This window comes from Dermacentor albipictus, chromosome 2, assembly GCF_038994185.2.
Source record: "Dermacentor albipictus isolate Rhodes 1998 colony chromosome 2, USDA_Dalb.pri_finalv2, whole genome shotgun sequence".
Classification (NCBI taxonomy): Eukaryota; Metazoa; Arthropoda; class Arachnida; order Ixodida; family Ixodidae; genus Dermacentor; species Dermacentor albipictus.
Genome location: NC_091822.1, coordinates 84,724,569 through 84,741,281, shown reverse-complemented (window position 1 = coordinate 84,741,281; position 16,713 = coordinate 84,724,569). Strand labels below are relative to the sequence as shown.

The window sequence follows — 16,713 nt, the reverse complement described above, 5'->3', positions numbered from 1 at the left end:
ATTTGTCAGAAACCCACATTAGTTGTGGGCACTTCACCAAAATGAAAGTAGGAGTCGCTGTCCAGCTCTTCCGTGAAGCCCCACCAGCTATTCGGTTCCTAATAAAAGAAGGAGTGATTGAGCCAGAGGCCGAAACAACAGCGTGGTTTATGGACCTCGTTTCTAGGTGGTATGCCCTCATGTCATCGCGTCATCCCACCATGGCGCTAAGCCGCAGGAACATTACTAAATATCATGCCGCCTTGGACACACTACGCACGGCAACAGACACCATCAGAGAACTGAAAATGGGCACTGGATCTCAGTGGAAGCCATCGCAAGCAGGGGTCCTAATTGCGACAACGGCTGTCCTTCGCCTTCAAGAAGTGCTTCTTGGCAGTGAAGGGTATGAATTCCTCCTCACGAGCAGGCTGTTGCAAGACTGCCTAGAAAACCTTTTTTCTGTGGTGCGGCTCATGAAGCCAGTGCCCACTGCGTATGACTTGAAGTGTGCACTCCGACTCGTCAGCGTCAGCCACTTTCTTCACACTCCGAGATCAACAAGCTACGAACTTGACGACCGCGAATACCTTGTCGATCTGCTTGCACATAGCAAGAAGGAATGTGCAGAAAGCGAAGTCGATGAAATCAACGACACGGAAATTCTGTTCATTGAAGAGCTCACGTCAACCGAGTGCCGCATCTTGTTTTACCTTGGCGGTTTTATTTTGAAAGGAATTTTGAAATCTATAACTTGTCCGCAGTGCAAGGCTGCTCTCCTTGGCAAGCCTGACGATCAGTATGCTTCCCTGACTGCACTCAAGGAATACGTCAGGGATGGGCAAAACCTCGTATATCCAAGCGCTGATGTCATGAAAACTTTAAAAAACTACGAGGAACATTTCACCGCTGTCAACTCATGGTGCACAGGCAAATTTTTCACCATGAAGTCGCCACTTCGTTCTCTGATAGCCTATCTCGAAGGCATAGACAAACCCTCAGTGAACACATGCATGGCTCACAAAGAACGAATAAGCAAAATGCTGACTGCTGCATATGCCAGAGTGAGGCTCCGAATTCATCTCCGACAAATTCCGAGCACTCATCCTAGTGGCCACGGAAGCAAGACTTGTGCAGGGGTCAGCCTTGCGTAAGCAAGCTGGAATCTGCAGTTCTGCGAGCCTTTTCCTTCAAAGTCTGAAGTCTGCATCTATATATATAGTGATCACAACTATTTTATCAATTACGGTCTATTTAACATAAATGTCGACTTTTAAAAAGTGCAATAATGTTCAGTGTTCACGTTCCCATTAAACACAAATCTCTAACTTTGTGTGTTTTCATAAGCACTGAATAAATGATTTCATGTTTGCTTGGGTAACAGCTTTTGTATTCATCTGGCTGTTACCAGACGAAAAGGGGACTTTATATTTTATTACCGTTGCTGATGCTGTTTCTTCAAAGCGTGCAGAACCAAGACGTTGTTGCATTGACCGCGTCGGCTGAATTTTCTTACCGATCAAATTCACTCACTTGCATTGGGACATCAGTGAGGTTTCCCATGCAATCCTGTTTACCGCGCCTCCGTTCACGAAGAAAAATGCCCATTCAGCCTTTTAACGCCCTCCGCATAACAGCGCGGGAGAAAGGGGGTTAGCCCCAGTCGCTGCCGAGCGTGAGATAGGGAGCCGGAAAGCGGAGGAGTCCGTTCTCCGCGAGAACGAGCATGCAGTGGGAGCGAGAATGGCGGCCGCCGTAGCAGACGACGCAGATGTCCTCACCCTAAGCGGGGGCGCGCGCATCGAGGCACCCTAGCTGAGATTTCAGGCGAGCGCCTCCTTGTGGCCGGGTGCGGTACCAGGCTTCGGCCTGATATCGTACTGGACCTGAAGGATAAAACATTCATTCTGGATGTGGCAGTCGCCTGGGATGCCAGGACAGATACGCTGGAGAAAATGTGCAGGCACAAGAGGGACAAATACGAACCCCTTGTGTCCGCTCTGAGCGAACGCCATCCTCAGAAGAAGGTTAAGGTCCTAGGCCTGGCGTTCGGTGCACGTGGTCTCCTCTGTCCCAGCACCAAACGGGCTGCCAAGGAAATTGGATTACGGGAAGGGGAATTGGCCTGGCTTGCGGCCAGAACACTGGTGGGCAGTTTGATCTGCCTCAACCGGTTCTCGAAACAAGTGGTCTCTTGACCTTGGGGAATTGGCAGCCCGGTTGATGCCGGCATCAGCTTTCATCTCTAGCAGCTTTCTATCTCTCTTTTCCCTTTCTTACCTTCATGACCTCTGTGTTACGTTATTTATTATTATTACTTGTAAATGTCCTTTTTTTCTCTCTCCCTCTGTTTTTTTTTCTCTTTAACTTTACGTTCCTATCTCTCCGCGCGTCACTCCTGTTTTTAATTTTGTAGCCCAATGCTACCGACTTTCCGGCTCATACATGGCCTCAGCTGGGGAAACAAAAGGGAAACCAAAATACAAGGCTCCCAGCAAACTAGCGTGGGAGCCAACCCAAGTTGCATTACCACTCTGGTTATTTCCGCCTATAATTTTTTGCATGCCTTTCATTATTTACCTGTTTTTCCATCATGTTTTTCCGTCTGTGTTTCCATGTGTTTTTGTGTCTGTTTGGGTTGTTTTGTCCTTTTCTTTTCTTTTTTCCTCTGTTTTGCTTTTCTCTCCCATTTTAACCAAGTGGCTGACAAAGAAACAAGGAAGCCTGGACTCTCGCCGCACCGAAAACAACTCTGTTCCACCTTAAAGGCGCCAAGGAAATCCCCGCGGCCCTTCACGGACCATGCTACCCCGCTGGCCATCTAGGCTGTCCAGGCCTCTCCTGAGCACCCCCCGACCACCAGTGGGGGAAAAACTGAATAAAGTGTATATAGTAGCGTTCTTGGTCGAGTGCCGTGCGGGCGGTTCCTCTCGCCGTAGCGGATGCGGACGCGCGTTGCTCGCGCCGGAACGGCGGGGGCAGGGGTCGTTTGTGTCAACCACACGGCCAATGTCCCAGTAGCGTTCTTGGTCCAGTGCCGTGCGGGCGGTTCCTCTCGGTAAGCGCGATGGTCATTCCTTTTCGCCTCATCTCTTAAAAATTAACTCATATTTAGAAACCTAATATGCCTCCTTAATCGCAAGGATGGTCCTCCTATAGTAAATTCCTTTCCGGACGTATTCGAGTGCTGCATTGTCATGTTAACTGCTGTAAACTTACACATTTTCTTAAATATTTGCGGGCACGACGGCGCCACGCATTTTTACTTCTGAAGTTTCCTCCCTACGCGTCACGGCGCAATAATCTTATTTAATCTATGCCTCTCGCTTTTTTTATTTATTTAATTATTATTATTATTATTTTTAAATTTAAATATTCTGTGCTTCATTTTATAATCCTCTTAACTAAAGCGGTCACCTGCCGGCGCGCCGACGTCGAGCACGTGTACATTTAAAATCTTAACCCTCTCGTGCGCCTCATAGCCACGATACAATACTCAACCTTAAAATAATTCCAACTCTCCTTAATCTTCTTCTCCCATAATTTTAATAATAATAGTAACTCATCCAATAGCCAACACATGCAGAAACATATATGCAGCACTCGCATTCGATCCCGTAAACAAGAAAGAAAAGAGAAAACGTAATCAAAACAAACAGTCATACACTCTAATCTTGGTAGCCTATAAGTATACCTATAAACATGAGTAACGAATAAAATAACGGTTACTTCGCCCGTCCTTTTGATGTTTTCATTATATTGCTCATGCTAAGGGTTACAATGACGAAACTGAGTGAGACGGGTGCTGCTTATTAGTTAAGTTACATTGATCTGCTGCCAGCATGTAACCTCTATATTGTAGCCTATAAAATTTTAGTAACCTTTAACCGAGACCACACGGAGACATTATATGGGGAGGGGAAGTTCGCAATTTACACATTAACAAAGCGCAGGATAAGTTACCTGCGTGCACACATGGTTGATCCATTTGATAAGCACTTGTACGGGTGTTCAGTGGCAAATTTTAAAGGAGTACCGACACAAAAAAAATCCATGTGGTTTTTTCTGCTTTAATAAGTAGTTAATGACCCAGTAATCACGGCACGAGACCTCATTTACTTCAGAGCGCGACAGGTAATTATCTGCAGTCTTTTTTGTAGCGACCAGTCCAAGTTTCGGTTTCAGAGAGCAACGAAACGGTCCACCGGGAGTGTAAACAAAGTGGTCACGTGTTCGCAAAAAGCCATGACGTATGCTCTGCCGCGCAGCCAGCGTGCGGCGCGCTGGCACGTGGTTTGCCATGTCCTCGCCATCATCGTCGTCGTCGTGCTCATTTTCGTCGTCCAGCGGCGACGATTTCCTGCATGTGGGAGTCGCCGCCGTATTAGACGTGGCCAATCACTTTCAATTTGACCCACTGGAGAGCAGCGACTCGGATATTGCGGCAGGCGACGGCCAGCACGTGTAAAGAGCACGTGTAAAGCCGCATGGCAGCCAACGAAAATTCGTGACGTAGCCACATGACGTAGCGTTTTCTTGGCTATTTACAGACCCGGGTGATGTCAATGTCGCGAGATGCTCTGTTTTACGGTTGGCTGCGCGCACGTACTTTAAAATTGATTTTAAATATGTTCTAAGCGATATTCACCGCTGATATTTTACGCACGATGTGTGTGTGTGACCCATTAAATCGATCTCACAAGTTATCTCGACTTCAAATTTTTTGTGTCAGTACTCCTTTAAGTGAGAACGAATTACTCATTGAGCCGGCAGAGCCGCATATCGGAAGTAGGCCGCGGGAAAAGAACGTTCTGCAAGAATAATGACGATTCTTGCCGGAAGTACAACCATCGACTGAGCAAGTTTTATATACAATTAGCGCTTTTCACAGACCCTACATGTGTCCTGCAGAAATCTATCTCGTTGCCGTCGCATGCCGCTGCCGACACATGCCGCCGCAAGTGTTTTTGGTGTTTCTTATGGGTCTCACATTCACGGATTGGGGAGCCCTTTTGACATACGTTTAGCATATAACATGATAAAATAATGCTCCTCTGGCACTTCTGCCTTCTTCATGAGGGGAGAAAAAAGAAGCATGGTTATAATTATTATATGGTAGGAACCTGGAAGGGCCTTTTGCCATGTTTACTCAGTGCGAATTTGGTTGGGTGCATTCATGGAGTAAGCTCAATCGCAGACTGATGTACGAACATTTTCCTCATATTACAGCCATCCAGCGCAATGCGTCGTTGCCTAGAAAGCGTCCAAAGAATTTAATGAGTGTTGCCCCAACGGAAGATATATTAACTGAGCATTTTACCAAACAATCTTTGCAGCCGAGGTGCGAATTCGGAGCAAACAAAATGCAATCATTAAAACGCTTGGCACGTTTCTCCCATTATTTTTTGTGCACTCAGCAACGGTACGAGTCAACGTCTCCAACGCGCCACATTTCCCTATATTGTACAGCAGCAACACGGTTGATGCAACGCGCCAATGCATGTCAGCGCAGCAAACCCAGCACGGAAAAGCCGCATACAGCCGCTCCATTACAACGGAGCCGTGTAGACAGATGAAAAGTACAGTTGGCTTAAGTTCTACCACCATGATAGCTATAAAGAATAATTCTGTTCAATGCAGCAGCATTGTTTCCAAGAGCGGACTATGTCCATAAGTTTGTGTTTTTTTTACCCTCAACGAACCTGTTTTCGTTTGAATATGTGCAGCCGGATCAGAATGTCCGAATCGTGCATTCAGTTACTGTACTTCAGTACAGAAGCAGCGGTTTTTATGTCATCTCTCCGCGTTTCCGTATATAGCTTTAGCATTGCATGACGGGAAGTAGTTGCAAACATGGTGTTGTGAGCTGTGCATCTGTGTTTTGTTGCTAGTTTCGGCGCCAATTTTGTCAGTGGCAATGGCAGTGACGAACAGAGACTTTGTTTGGGATAATGCGCGGCCGCTGCAAAGAGCCATTTTGTGACTGTGAGTGCTTCAAAGTCCTCATTTCGGCTAACATTCGCTGTGACTACTGCGACCACAGCCCCGGATCGCATGGGAAAATAGACGAACTTGGTAAGTGTTCTTGTATTGTACTGGTTTGTCTGTATTCAGCATATAGGCTGCAGCTTTTCTTTCATTATAGGTCAGGGAAGTGCAAAAAAAAAGAGAGAGAGAAAGCAAAGGGGTAAGCAGCGATTTGCGCGGAAATGCATCCGTGTTTCTTCCACGCTCAAAAACGACACTTTAGGGCTAGCTCGTCCATGTTACCGGCACGGCAGGCCACCGCGCGCCGTTCGCGGGCCGCCGTTCGACGGCGGCTTTCCTCGCGAACGGCGAGATTTACTTGCCGTAGATAGGATGTGATCATATGATGTTACCGGGACCCATTTGTGTCGCATCCGTACGGTGAAGTAGCGACCGAGGAGTGGTCGTTCTGGCAACGTCGGCAGCCTTACCGCCGCTCATCGCTCAGTGGCGCCAATATCGTCGCTAGGCCTTTTCCGGTTCACGTCGAAGCGAATGCTTATGGCGTTTCGGAATGAATCACCGACGCTCACAAGCCGCAATATTTCATACCGTTGCTGTCGCTCTTCGCACTAATTAAACACAATGCAGAAAACACGGTAATATTAGCGGCGCCGTCGGCAGTGATGCGAGCACAGCCGCGCCCGTCGTCTGCCGTCGGGAGCAGTGCAATGCAGCTGAGCTGGACAGGTATCCGTGCTCTTGTTCGTGTTTAACGTTTGACAGTGGATATTGTTTTGCGTAAAGAGATGCGAACATTTAAGAGAACAACGCAGGGGAACTGGCTCAACCTACTTGGCTACAAATGCGAGTTTTGAGCGTTAGTTGCTTTCAGTGAGGAAATCCAAACTACTAAGGCACAGTCAATACATGTTGACTGTGAGTAACACACCTACCCGGTTTAGTAGTGCCAGCTTTCCTAGCTGACTTCTCTCCTTTTGCCCTTGTTCGTACATCTCTTTGTTTTATTATGTGGGAAAATGCGACATGCATGCCGTGCTCTAAACTACATAAATAAATTTCGGGCAGTGGTTTATGTCATCTTTAATTTCTTTTCATAGATGGCATTGCCAGCTGATGAGCTCCAAGTAACAGCACCTCACATTTACTGCGCTCCTGACAAGACATGTATTTTTGCTGGCAGCCAAGCCGAAGTCATCACCGTCTCCACGTCTGGAATACAACGGGCACTCTAGAATATCCATTTGCATTTTACCAAATACTTGCTATCGTGCAAAAAGTTGTGCTGCCAGGAGACAAGCCAGTGAAAGGACTGCTTTCTACCCGTCTGATAGTCTCTTTGCGCTCCTAAGCAGTAAAAATGTAATCTAGGGAGTAGTGCTGTTCGCGCTGCTTTCCACGTTTTTCACCAACCCTGAAGTGAAAGAAAAAAACAACATAGTGTGGGATTTACTTCAATGCGGTTGGTTAGCTCCAAAGGAGGGAGAGGCTTACAACATAAGCAACTGTTTTTTTCACGTCATACATTGTTTACTTCTAGTCACAAGCAGTGCATTTACTTGCTCTAGTCATCTGTTCCTCTCCCTTGTGGTGAACGCTGGTTAATTTTATTTGATTTGTGTATTCATAGGCCTCAGAATTTCTTATAAACATAGCTTAAGCATTTAATTCACCCACGTAGATGGTTGTTTTGCAAAATAGAATGCACTCTATTTGCCCTTTGCTCAGTGAGCAGATCGGTATATATCTCTGTGCCTGTGCAGAAATCTAGTATTGCAGTTATTAAGTAGCATTAATTCTGATGTTTGTGATTTCACACAGTTGTGCTTCAATGTATATGGGAGGCCTCATGGATAGTATTTCTGTATCAGACCTTGTTGAACAAAAAACTTGTAATAAAGAATTTCGTACCTGAGAGTACTCCAACTTATTTTTCGAGAACATTCACAGAATATTAAACGGAACAGCTTATTACAAAGGCTAGGTGCATAGTTAGGAAGTGAAATAATGACATTGCCTTCAACTACATTAAAACAACTCATTGTCACAATATTGCCAGCAGCGCTTTGCAGTATGCTTTTGCTCACCTGAACTAAATTATTATGGCCAATCTACAATACTCATGCATATGTTGCTTCCCCAAGTGTTTTTCTTTATTGTGTGTACTTCAAGTAATTTTGTGCCTTTGGAAGATGTATTTTTAATAAACAGTGGCTTTTCTGCACAAGTATGTAATACTCTAGGAACTGAAGGTATTTTTGGCTTCCACATATTTTCGAGGGACATTAACTATATGTTATGTTATGGCAGTATATGTTAGAAACTTACAGCTGAGTTATATTAGCAGTCAAGCAGGAACTGTCCCCCAAAGGCTATGTTAAATTTAAGGGTTACTTCGGCTATTTATTCAGATGTCTTTATTGTGATTGCGCTGTATTGTTATAGCTAACCTATAAAATCTATCATGGCGTCACGATTCAAAATGTTCTGCATCTCGAATGGGGCCAACATTGTGATGCCTGTCAGTTGCCTCTGATTTCTTTTCGCCACAGATTGTCATGTAGAAGTTTGAATTATGGGACTGAAAGAAAAATGTTTGGGTCGATACCAATCCGAGCAAATTACACGCTCTCTTTAAAGCTTTAATGAAATGCATTGACAGTGAAAGTCTGTTCTTGTATAGTCCCACAATTTAAACACCAGCATAACTATAATCTGAGGTGAGAAGATAGCCAGCTGGCAGGCGTGACAATATCGCCCCAATTCGAGATGGCAATATCTTGTAGTGGAACAGTGCAAATTTTCTAGTTTGGCTATAAAAATAGAATGCAATCAAGAAGAAAATATCCGTATAAGTTACTGAAGTAACCCCTAAATTTAACACAACCTTTAGAGGTTACATTTGCTTTTAGAAAATAAAGGACTGCAGCGTAACCTCTAAAGCTGCATATTTTTCAAGGGTAACAATGTACCTTTTATTTTATATTGGTTACAATGTACCTTGCAATATAATGGTTACAACGTACCTTATATTTTGTATTAGTTACAATGCAACTTATAATATATTAGTTACAATGTACCTTATAAATGCGAATTTCTGCACCTATACTAAGGGTTACCCAGCTAAGGGTGTACCCAACGGATTGCCGCCCTTCGGGCGCGCTTCCTCTAAAAATAATCGTAAATAAGGACCTAATAATTGGTTTAAAAAGGTATTCGCTCGATCGAGCATTCCTTCAGCGGGCTGGCGACTCGCGCCGTCCCCCCACGCTAGCTTCCTTAAGTTTGCAGCGCCTTACCGGCCACCTGCAGAACGTTTTCCTAGTATTCAGAACCTCGCAAGCTCGAGCTTCACCCAGATGAGGCACTTTTTCTCCAAAGTATGCCTATTCCGGACACAATGAAGGCATCCCCAGGTGAGTGCGACGCCTGGGAGAGGAGCTACGCCTGCTCAAAATGCCTTGTGGCATAGCGGGCCAACAGACCGAGCCACCTCTCGGGCCCAGATCCGGGGGTCGCGAATTCGAATTCTCCATTACCTGCAGTTCTTTTTCTCTTTTTTTTTCCTTTTATTATTATCCCCATTCGTTATTCTATTTTTTTTTCCTCCTCCTAATTTTTCTTACACTTCACTACCACAACCGTCCGCACGAAGCTCGATAAACTACTTACACTCTACTTCAAACGACTTTAAACACAGGGACCTATCAACAGCCCTGAAAACTACCCATAAATCACCTCCCCCTTTTAATCAACTAGTCCGCACAGGGACCTCTTAAATCCCCGGAGAAGCACCTGTACTCCCGCTTCTACTCAGGGGTTATGGCCACGAACTTTGTAATAAAGAAATACCCATTATCCCCAGCTGGTTGCCATGTGTGCGGTTCATCATCGGAGCGCACATTGTTAGCTTTGGAGACTCACTATAGCCAGCAGCACGGCTGTTCCATCAGATGGACCTGTTCGATCTGTGGATTGACAAAGGCAACTTCTAGAGGAATAGCCTCTCATTATTCGCACTGTTCTACGGCTCTGAGGCGGGCCAATGGACCGCTGCCGCCCGGATCCGACGCCAAACAGGCTGACGATGCGGTCGACGCGGCCCTCCCAAATGGCTCCGACTCAGGGCTAGGTGCAGGCGAAAACTCAACAGTTTCAACCAACCATCATCCTAAATTACCCATCCGTAAATAATAACTGTAACAAGTGCTCAAGCACGCTCACCTCACGGGTGAATCTTGAGAACCACTACACTAAAGAACACAGCCTCAGGGTGATATGGCAGTGCACAGCCTGTCAGAAGGGTCAATACCACACCTCGCATTCTGCTTCCTCGCACTACGCTAAGTGCCGCAAGAGAATTCCCCATGACAAGTCACCGGATTGCCAGCCAGATCCTCGTCCGCTGGTACCGAAGGGCAAAGGCAGCCCCGTGGGCTCATTTCCCCCGTCGACACCAAAATTCACGAAGACCCCAACCCCTCCCTCAGTAACTGCAATTCGGCCGATACCTCGAAATTCTAGTTCAAAAACATCTTACTCATCCCCCACTACCCCCCCCCCCGAAATCAGGCATTAAATCCCCTCACCATTGGGACTTAACAGAGATCCATCGAGTCGCATCCGTCAGGCTACGGCTGGGGGACTCTGCCTCCAATTACAGAACCAGCCTCTGGATCCCTGGGAGGTCAACTTGGGACATCGCCTCCCTCGTCACCTCGGCTCAATACAGAACCATCGAGGCCTAGGTGAAAAGCGAGCTAGCGGTCGCGGAGGGCAGTGGCGTCAATGAATGGAACGGGTTATTACCAACCTCTCGCGCGACACGACCTCAGCCGAAAGGCATAAGGCCCAAGGCGGCTATTCAGACCCTCCGCCTGAACCTCTCCTCGTCCTCCTCCTCCTCCGGCGAGGACGCGCCGTCGCCCGCCCCTGAGAGGACACCAGCTCCCCTAGCAGATCCCTCCTCGGAGGTTTACCACCCTGCCGGTGATGCCGGAGTGCCACCAGGGGTTAGTGCGCGCACTCTGGTGCTGGAAGACTCTCAGGGCCCCCCCCCCCCCCCAGTTACCACCCACTGGGCTGTTGGGCGAGTCTGGCCTGATCCGCCGGGGTATTGCGCAACACATCGGCAATCACCACCCTCTGCCGGGAGGGTAGAGTGTGAAAGCCGTTGGCTCACGCCCCGGCCGAAGTCACCCGCCGCACCAGCACCCCGATCCGGCTTTACGGGGGAGGGTGATACAGGCACAGGGGGAGGAGGACCCCACCTCGGAGCAGGAATGCCCACTTACATCAGGGCAGATGCCGCCCGCCTCTCCTGCTACCCCCGCAAAAACCCCACTTCCTCATGGCGCCCTACCTAACGACGACACTATGACCTCGCTACCCCAGGGATCCCCCTCCGTCTCTGCCGCGCCAGCAGATGGCACTCTTCCCCGGGGAGAGACGGAGCAGGGCAGGCAGAGATCATCTGCGGCTCCAACGGCCAGCTCCTATCAGAGATGGACGGAACCGCAGATGATAATTTTGGCACAGGCTGAGGTGAGACACCCGCCCGGAGAGCGGCTCGTCAACGCCGCCCTTGCCGCGATATATCCATCCCGATCGGCTGAGTCCATCAAAAGCCTCCGCAGGCAGGGCCGCTATCGCGAGTTATTGGCCCAAGAGTCCACCCCATTGCCTGCGCCAAATGTACCCCAGCCAACGCCTGATGAGCCAACGACCGACACCAAAATTCCAGTTAAAATAGCATCACTCCCTAGTAGAGTCGAGGCCCACGCGACTCTGCTCTCCTTCGGATTGGACGACGTGGGCATGGCTGCCAACCTGGTCTAACATCCCTTGACTATGTCAGACCTTAGACACCTCTTTGAATTCTTTGGAGTGCGCTCGCGACGTGCGAGGAGGCGAAATAATTCTAGCAGGCAACCAACTGAAGAGTCCCCTCTAAGGAGACGGCCTGGCGAGCGCTCGCGGGTGTACAAGAAGCGCCTATTTCAGGAACACCAACGCCTGTACGCCCTAGGCCCAAAAGTCCTGCTCGAGGAACTCATCCTAGATACAGGTAACATTGAGCCCATCACCCTGGAGGCAATTCACTCCGTTTATGATCCGATCTTTAATCGCCCATCACCTACTGTTAATGAAGTAGGCACGAAAAATAGCCTGCCCTCAGAATGCCCCCGTTTCTCCACAGACGAACTTACTGGGGCACTGAAGGGCATGGGGACGGCATCGGCTCCGGGGCCGGACGGTCTGTCGGTGAAGGAGCTGCGCAAGCTCCCAGCAGAGGTCCTGGCACTCGTTATGAATAATTGGCTTTCACACCACCATCTGCCTGAGGAGCTCCGCCTACCGCGGACAGTATTCATTCCGAAGTGCCCTGACGCAGCCGCCGCCTCGGACCTGAGGCCGATAACCATCTCCTCGGTCCTCATCCGACTGTACTCGCGCCTGCTGCTGGCTAGGTTGCAAAAGCAGCACATGTTTCACCCTCTCCAAAGCGGCTTTTCCAGGGACAGGGCCGCTCAGTCGAACCTCCTATTGTTACAAGGCATCATGAAACACGCCAAACGATTTAACCGTCACTTCTTTGTGGCTTCACTGGATTTAAGGAAACCCTTTGACTCCGTCAGCCATCAGGCACTCCTCACCTCTCTAAGGGAGGGCGGGGCGCATGATGATTACGTGAAGTCAATCGCAGATCAGTACGCTGACCAGTTCATTACTTATTCCTACAGGGGCCGCATGGATGGGACGCGAGTCCCCGTGCGAAGGGGGATCAAGCAGGGCGACCCCCTCTCTCCATTTCTATTCAACCTAGCGCTTGATCCGCTTTTGCACGAGCTCAATTCATCCGGGTTTGGCTATAACTCAGGGGGTTCGACTGTGGCTGCAATGGCGTATGCCGATGACATCATCCTGGTCGCCTCAAGCCTCTAGGAAATGACAAGGAATCTGGGGGTAGCCCAGCATCATTTCAGGAAAATTGGATTAGATATTAACCCCAAAAAGACCCAGTACTTTGGCTGGAGATATGAGGCTCACCGGCTCAAATGGTTTGATTACGACGTCCCCCAGCTTCGGCTGGGAGACGCCGTGGTCATCCCAAAGAGCCGGAACGAGCCCATTAGATATCTTGGCGTTGACTTCTTTGTCAACAAGCCACCAAGGACTTCAGTTAATGCAATTCAGAAAGAACTGGACCTAATTCGGCCAAACTGAAGCCCTTTTAAAAATTACACTGCATCTCCTCTTTACTGGTGCCAAAATTGCTACACGCTACTTCCAGCTCCCTGTCAGTACTGCCTATTGCTTCTGCACTGGACAGAAGCATTAGGCAGGAGGTTAAACGCATCCTCCACCTACCGCTCTCTTTTCCCGACTTTCTTGTTCATGCCCCTCATTGAGCAGGGGGCTTGGGCGTCTTGGAGCTCTCTCGCGCATCGGCCGAAAATCAAATAAAGTCCTTCGCGAGGCTTCAGCGTCTAGGCTCCCCAATCGTGGACGCGGTTCTAGAGGGCGCACTCGACGGTACCCGGCGAACTCCAGAGGATAGGATCGGGGTCCCGACGGGAATCGTCGAAAGTTCATCTCTGGATAAAGCCCTACGAACTGCTAGGAAAACACACCTGGCGGAAGTTAAATCAAAATATAACAACAAAAGCTTATTCGCTTTTGAGAATGATCCAGTTGGGAATAGGTGGCTCCGACCTGACTCCAGGTTCATGGGCGACGGAGACCGTATCAAAGCCTTGCGGCTACGCTCCAACCTATTCCCAACTCGGACACTCTCCAATCGGCACAGTAACAACGATTCGGCCAAGCTTTGTAGAAGGTGCCACAAGGCACAAGAAACAACCTACCACATCCTCCAGATGTGTGAATCCATCCACGAGCCGCGTTGCTCACGGCATAACTTCATCAGCAACGCCATCATTAATAAGCTTAAAAAGCATCATCCAGATGCTGACGTCTCAGGCGAGCGCCTCCTTGTGGCCAAGTGCGGTACCAGGCTTCGGCCTGATATCGTGCTGGAGCTGAAAGATAAAACGTTCATTCTGGATGTGGCGGTCGCCTGGGATGCCAGGACAGATACACTGGAGAAAATGTGCACGCACAAGAGGGACAAATACTAACCCCTTATTTCCGTTCTGAGCGAACGCCATCCTCAGAAGAAGGTTAAGGTCCTAGGCCTGGCGTTCGGTGCACGTGGTCTCCTCTGTCCAAGCACCAAACAGGCTGCCAAGGAAATTGGATTACGGGAAGGGGAACTGGCCTGGCTTGCGGCCAGAACACTGGTGGGCAGTTTTATCTGCCTTAACCGGTTCTCGAAACAAGTGGTCTCTTGACCTCGGGGAATTTGCAGCCCGGTTGATGCCTGCATCAGCTTTCATCTCTACCAGCTTTCATTTCTCTTTTGTTCTCTCTTACCTTGTATTCCTCTTTATCACGTTATTTTATTGTTATTAGTGTGATATGTATCTTTCATTCCTTTTCCCTCCGTTTTTATTTCTCTCCCTTTTTTTCTACCTTTCCGCGCGTCACTCCTCTTTTTTCTTTTTGTAGCACAATGCTACCGATTCTTCCGGCCCATACATGGTCTCAGCTGGGGAAACAAAGGGTATCCCACATATAAGGCTCCCGGCAAACTAGCGTGGGAGCCAACCCCAGCCGCAATAGCACTATGGTTATTTCCTCCCATAATTTTTTTTTGCATGACATTCATTATTGTATCTTGTATTCCTATCGCGTTTCACCGTCCGAGTTCCCTCTCTGGTATCGCTTTTTTGTCTGTTTTTTTTGTTTTCTCTCTTTCTGACCAGGTGGCTGACAAGAAAGCAGGAAGCCTGGACTCACGCCACACCGAATCCAACTCTCACCTCAAAGGCGCCAAGGGAAATTCCGCCGCCCATCACGGACCACGCTGCCCCGCTGGCCATCTAGGCTGTCCAGGCCTTCCTCAACACCCCGCGACCACCAGTGGGGGAAATTGATAAAAAATGTATCTAGCCAAATGCCTCGTCATCGAAGGCGCAGCAGCATGGCATCGCAATTATGTTCTCGGCCCTGCACATTCTATTACGCTAACGCACTCCGTCAGTCCGCCTGCCGTACTTTCGTCGCGCAGGCCCAACAATGGAGGTCGGCGCGCGCTGGAAAGAAAAAATATACAAAAGCGCGGCGCCTGCTTCCACGTGACACAGATTGGCCAATGGGGGAGCGGAGGAGGCTGGGGAGACAGGAGGCGTGGAGGAGGACGCGCCAGGGTGAGAGGGGTGGCGGAAAGATCTCAGAATGGAGCTACATTTGAAAACTTGAGTGGCTTAAGGTGTTGCAGCGGTTCGCGTCAACCACAGGCGCAACATCGTGGCCGCTGACACCACCACACAGCAGTGCCTGGATGGGTTGCTCAAGCTCGCCGAGCTGCACGCGATCCCCGTGACAGCCCGACTACCGGCTGAGCGCGGCAAGAGCACCGGCTTCCTACACGGGGTGAGCGGGCTGCCTCCGACACATGCTGGGGGCGATCGAGTCCAGCGTTCCTGTGCTGTCGGCAACGGTGGACGGGAGCACTGTCACCATCCGCTTCGCGGGACCGGTCACCCCTGAGCACGTACGCCTTCTGAAGCTCAGCTTCAGGGTGAGGCCAGACAGGCCCCGTCCAGTACAGTGTCGGCAGTGCGGCCGCTTCGGGCAGGTCCTGGAATCCTGCCGGTGGCCGAGCGACTGTATATCCTGCGGCAAAAGCCACGCGGCGAGCGACTCCTGCCAGACCGTCCGCTGCAGGAACTGCGGGGGCTCCCACAGGGCGGACACTCCTGCTTGCCCCAAATGGCAGAAAGGAGGGTGGCCACAATCATGGCTTCCTCCACCTCGACACTTTCGAGGCCCGCTGTCAGGGCAGCAGTTCGCGAGTAGCAGAGACCGCAGCAGTCCTCACCCTCGCCGCGGTCCTACGCCAGTGCACTGAAGGGCCCCAGCCCTGCACCCAGGCGCCCGGTACCAGCCCCTCGTGCTTTCCAACGCCAGCAGACACAGGAAACCGCTGCCCCACCTGCCCAAACCACTGTGGATCAGCTGGTTGCGAATCTGCTGCTCACCACGCAAGCAGTCAGCACCATTCTGCCAGCTGACCACACGCTTCGGACCATCTGCCTGCAGGCAGTGGCTTTCCAGCGAGCCACCGAACCACCATGGTCAGTGCCCCTGCTGAATGTCGGCCGCGCATCCTGCAGTGGAACTGCAACTCCCTGCGGCGTCGGCACGCTGAGTTAGCCGAGCAGCTTCCTCTGCACGACTACGACGTGCTCGCCTTCCAGGAAACGTACGCGCGTGCAGAGGAGGTGTCGCTGCCCGGCTACATCGGATACAGCAGCCCCACGGAGTACCGACTCGACGACTGCGACGCTGCGCCCTGCACCGACGAGGCGCACCCGCCTGGCCTCCCTCGCACAGCGGTGATTGTGCGTGCCTCTCTTCCGCATTCCCTCATCGCCACGGAACATCCGTGCTGTGTGGTGGTCGAGTGCGTGGCGGTTACCGTCCGTATGCGCGGCACCGATACGTCGGTCGCGAGTGTGTACGTGCGCCCCGCTCTGCAGTGTGACATCCCATTGGACCACGAATATCCTCTGGACGTCCCGATTAGATCCCAACGTCCAAGTCCCAGTTAGGACGTCCACTGGATAACATGAGGACATTAATTTCGGGATAGCTTATTTAAGATATCCTTCGGACATC

At 49.9% G+C, this 16,713-nt stretch overlaps 1 protein-coding gene across 6 annotated transcripts in view; it reads right to left on the bottom strand.

Moving 5' to 3' along the window:
- Nucleotides 1-16,713, bottom strand: part of LOC135901456 (uncharacterized) — a 276,089-nt gene that overhangs the window by 196,071 nt on the left and 63,305 nt on the right. Inside the window, exons 2-3 of one of the 6 annotated variants that reach the window (XR_011512072.1) lie at nucleotides 13,836-14,009; nucleotides 6,968-7,381 (exon numbers count right to left, since the gene is read on the bottom strand). The exons of 4 other annotated variants lie outside the window; for them this stretch is intronic. The gene's annotated coding sequence lies outside the window, so the exon portion shown is untranslated. Of the gene's footprint in view, nucleotides 1-6,967; nucleotides 7,382-13,507; nucleotides 14,010-16,713 lie in introns of those variants that run through there. One more of the 6 variants, XR_011512075.1, reaches the window with a different exon arrangement.